Raw genomic sequence first — 4,994 nt, 5'->3', positions numbered from 1 at the left:
ATATAATATTATATCGTAATAAATAAGCGGTGGCTAAGCATGTGACACACACAAATACACTGAAGAAATTTTATTCGAAACATATCTGACGTGTTGTTTACTGCTTCCTTGTTTCTTCCTTTTCTCTGGTTCTCTCTACTCAATGGGCCATTTTATTTCTTTTTGGGTAATGAATGCATTCTTTCTCTCTCATTGTTTTTGTCTTCTTTGGTTTTATTGATTTAAATAATAAAATAAAAGATAACGTGAGGGCCAACTTTGGGTTTGGCCTTTTGTGCGTTAGGTCAACAACTAGGAACACCTTTTGGCCTTTTGTGCCGTTTGTGGAAAACAAAACACTTCATTTATGCCTCTCTCTGTTCCATCGTCACACATATATGCATACATATAAATATAACCAATTTCGGTTGATCGAATAATTAGTTCAGTCATTCGTTTAAGTAAGTACTGGATATTCGAATTTCATTTTATATATATATTAATTTATAGGTCAACGACAAATTCTTAAATAAAATTCTGATCTACGATAGGTTAATCTCTAATCTGTCAGATTAAAAAATACAATAAACAACAGTATATATATATATATATTGTAATTTAATAATTTAGTAATTGCTTTGTTCTAACCTAACACAATTCTACCAAGGAACCAATCCGCGTGTGGATTTGGATTATATCAATACTAATTAATTAACTAATTAATTCTCTAATTGATTTTTGTCTTTTGCAATTTTCTATCTATGTAATTGTGTCCCCTCCATCTGGCTCTATATTCATGTCTATTCATCAATCTATCTATTTCCATCTAATAGTCTCTATCTTTGTTCCTATTATTTGTCCTTCTTATCACGAGCCCTTACTATTATTATTTCTTTTATTTAGCTGGATTTTTAACTATTAATAATGATTGATCGAACACGACTGAAAAAGTTATTTAATTGTTTACGATTATTTATTTTATTTTAAGTGTCAATAAAAATATCATTAATATATTTACTGATAGTCAGATATTATTCATATTATATTTTATCATTCAAAATTTTAAAATTTTTTAATAATAATTATATAATTATTTGTAAATATCTTTTTAATAGTCACAATAAATATATAATTATTATCATAACATGCAATAATAACAATAAATATATAATAATTATAAAAATATAAATTAAATTCTTAATTANAATTATTTAATTTATGATTAGTTAATGGTAATAACAATAAGATACGACCATTAAATGTAAGCTTCTTATAAATTACGTGCGTGATTGATTATAGGGTTATTAGTTCCTTTACCAGGGCCACTTTAATTAATGAGACCTTCTTCACTTTGCAATATTTGTTGGAAGGATGCATGCATGGAATCCAACTGTTCATTGAGGTAACCACTGACCAGTCCTAGTGGATCATCATTCACAATAATAGATATACTCATCAAACGCTTATAATTAATTAATAATATTATTACCATCAATGTTTTCCAACTACATCCATATATTTATATGTAAGTAGCAATTTGATTAATTAATTAATATATATACACATATATGATTGTACAAAGCATTGCCTTTATTTAGGGCTCCTTTTTAAGTCCACTAGGGTTACCTTTTTCATTGAGTATATGAAGACAATAATGCTGTTACATGCAATGAATGCTTGGTTGTTTCTGGCGGGATTATATTGATTCCCTCTGCAACCAATTTAAGTTAGTCGATTAATCAGTTTATTTATCTATTTAAATAAATATTAAAACTTAAATTTTATCTTATGCATATAATAATTTACTGATTACTAATAAATTTTTAAATGAATCTTAAATATGTAATAAATTAATTATTAATTTATCGAATCGAAAGATACTATAAACAATAAAAAAATATTGATTCCCTCTGCTGTGAAAACTTAACTTAGTCAAATACCCACCGAACTTGGTGCAATGCATTTGTGTCAATATTCGCTGATTAATCCGTAAGATTCTTCATTGACCAAAAGTAGCTATCTACTATCTAGTGTCTTCAATTTTTCATTAGCCAAAGTTTAATTTATAGCGGTAACCAATTTTTTTTTTTAATAAGCTGGCTTATATATCTTGGGAAATCTTATTATAGATTTAGTAGTCCAATCATTATTTAATTCGTTGCACTCACACGTAAAAAGAGGTGCCAAACCTAACTTTATTTGTATGTGACAACCCTTTATAGGTGAAGCAGATTGTTGGATGATGATTATCATACCTCATACATAATCAACAAAAATGTGCAGTCTAGCTTCATTGCATGACAATGAAATTCCATATAACTCAGTGACTGCTTTAATTTGTAGTGGGCTGAAATAGAGATATTTCCTTAAATTAAATAGAAACATTTAATTATTATTTTTTCTTTACCAATATTAGTCTAGTATATATTCTAAACTTATTTAATTGGGAACACAAAATGTGATACTAATTTTAGTTAGACTGTACAATCTTCAATATTTTTACTTATTATAGCATTCCTTGTATCTATCCGGCTTCATTATTATTATTATTGTTTATGCTCAGATATACAACAAATTCACTTACAATAAATATAAGAAAAATATGATGTTTAATATTTTTAGTCATAAATCCAATTTTTTTAATTTAATAATCTAATAATATAATTTAACCCATACTTTTAAATATTAATATAATATTTGAAAAACAGAAAAACAGCTAAAACAAATGTTAAATAAAATATATTGGAGTTTTTTTTTCTAATATTATCGTATAAGTAATTAATGGCCAAAAACAATAAATTCTTATAGCAGCCCTTTAACATTCTCTTAAATATAATATATAAAGTCAAACTAAAAAATAAAAAATGGGTTGACATATATATATAAAGAAATAGTGCAAATATATAATATATAATGTATCTGTAGAAGGGATCAACCCCAATTTTTTTTTTATTTTTTAATAAGTCAAGTATCATGCTTAAAAACATGAAGAACGAATTACCAAAATTCATACAAAAGATCGACCATTAAAAAAAAAAGAAACGGCAATATAGATATAGAGTTAAACTTCATTTGAGATTTACATATATGTTTGCTAGCTAGCGAATCTTATGGGAACTTACTTTAATTTTAATCTTACCTAACAATTGAATCCATGGTGGGGAGCATGTTTTCATGGTAGGCAGCATCATCAGTGACACAGAATGTCATATCAAGTGAATTTACGTGCAAATGAGAATAGGGTGGCGTGGGATATTTAGCTTCCACAATTTCAAAGAAATTGGCAACCACATTTCTATAAAGCATGTGTTTCATATGCTTCTATCATGTCCAATTAATCAACCATAGTTTAATTTTATCTCTGCAAGGAACAGGCCCTTAATAATGAGATTGAGAAGGCAGTTAGGCACTGCCTTGTCCATGTTATATCTTACTTTTCTCACAACCACATCAATTCGGATAAGCACTTATCAACTGTAAATTAAAAGGAATCATAACTAACATTACTTCTAAACAATAATCAATATTTAGGAAAATATATATGAATGCATAAATATGTGTATATCGACCTAAAATATTTTGTTGTTTACCTTTTTTTTTTTTACATGATGGATTGGACCGTTCTCAACTTTAATCATTACAATATTACAATATTCACACATACTTTACACTCAAACACCAAGCACCAAAAATTTTAATGCACTACTAACCATATTCAAATCTTGTGTACACCTATTGCAAGGCAAAAATCATTATCTTTCTTTAGAAGATTTTATCGTCACATTTGTTTACAGAAGCTATGACCGAAACTAAGAGACTGAGATTCAGTATTATATTTAGTAATTAGAGACTAGAATTAAATTTTTTTCTTTTAATATATTCAGAAAATAAAAACAATAGATTACTGAAAAATTTTAAAATAGAAATTGAAACTTTAATAACATTTTTTTTAAAAATATCTTCATTTAATCCTTTAAATTCTAATTCTACCCCTTTTAAAAACAAATTAGGACTTATCTCTTTATATTTATTTTAAATCAAATAAAATAGTAAAACATAATTTAATCTTTTTTTTGGGTATTTTAATTTAATCTTTTAGACCTTAAAGTAAATACATAACTGAGTTTTTTTGTTTTTTTGTTCTGTTGTCTTGGTAATCCGTTGAACTTGGTGGACAGGTTCGTGTATAAGTCTGTTTTGGTTTCGGGTTCTTATTGGGCCAAATCAATAAAATAATATACAAGCCTGAATTGCAATTGGGATGACGGGTTTAGTGATGCGACATGATTGTATCTAATGTATTTTTGGGCTTCTGAACAAATGCATATTTATGGGCTTACAGATTCCGAGAGATGTATTTCATACCAAGCTTGTAATAACATGACCAAAAATAAAGCTTGTAATAAGAGTCATCTGGTCTGGTAAAAAAAGAAAATACAGGTTCATATAGTGAGAAATCTTTTGGTCAAAAAACAAAACGCGCTCATTAGAGAAATCAGTAGATGGAAACAAAGAAACCGAAAAATTTATTTTGTAAATGTTTATAGAGAGGGTTACAGATGTGTGAGTGTGTTGTGTGAGTGTGTGAAATATAGGTGTAATGACTAGGATCGAGGGTTGTCTAATTCATTTGATAAAAAAAAATTCTAAGATACCACTTTTGGTACATATCTTTTACGAAGGTAGTTAGTTTACTAGTTAATGATGAAAAAGGGACATCTCTACCTCATCTTATTAATCTCTAATTTTGTTTTTTTTTTTCGGCCTTCAGCCCCGTTATAATACTAAAAAAAGAAAAGATTGGTTATTATTTAGGGTAGCTAGAATTCTATTATTTTAGGTGAATTATCCTTAGGCTTGTTATTGAATGACGGTGAATTCTATTGTGTTTAATTTTTATCTAATTTATTTTTTACAAAAAATTTTAAATATTTAATAATTATTTATTTTATATTTTTAAAATTAAATATTAATTTTTAATTTTTTTATAAATTAAATAAATACTTTTAAATATT

The sequence above is a fragment of the Arachis duranensis genome, chromosome 6, assembly GCF_000817695.3.
Source record: "Arachis duranensis cultivar V14167 chromosome 6, aradu.V14167.gnm2.J7QH, whole genome shotgun sequence".
Classification (NCBI taxonomy): domain Eukaryota; kingdom Viridiplantae; phylum Streptophyta; class Magnoliopsida; order Fabales; family Fabaceae; genus Arachis; species Arachis duranensis.
Note: the sequence above shows the minus strand (reverse complement) of the source record.